The sequence below is a fragment of the Silene latifolia genome, chromosome 9, assembly GCF_048544455.1.
Source record: "Silene latifolia isolate original U9 population chromosome 9, ASM4854445v1, whole genome shotgun sequence".
Lineage (NCBI taxonomy): Eukaryota > Viridiplantae > Streptophyta > Magnoliopsida > Caryophyllales > Caryophyllaceae > Silene > Silene latifolia.
This window is the reverse complement of record NC_133534.1, coordinates 207,059,785-207,060,142: the sequence shown is the minus strand read 5'-3', so window position 1 is coordinate 207,060,142 and position 358 is coordinate 207,059,785.

The window sequence follows — 358 nt, the reverse complement described above, 5'->3', positions numbered from 1 at the left end:
CAAAAAAAGGAAAAAGGGGAAATATTTTTTTTGTAAAGGCAGCAAGGGGCCCGTAGATTCCCCGATCACAAAACAACAGAGCGGACGCGCTATCCAAACTCGCCAGCTCCAGCCTGCAAGACGTTCGCCGATCAGTGTGGGTTGACGTCCGCGGGACCACCACCCAATGGCATGTTGCCACCAAAAGCAGAACCTCGCGTTTGAAAATGACCCCTCGAACCAATCGGGGAAGTCCGCCGGCCAGAGGATCAACTTGATGAATTAATTTCAATATATAAGGATTTCCTATTATAACAGGTTGCTCAAAAAGATCCCCTGTTCTTCCATCAAATATTCGACTCTTTCCCGGATACTCGGG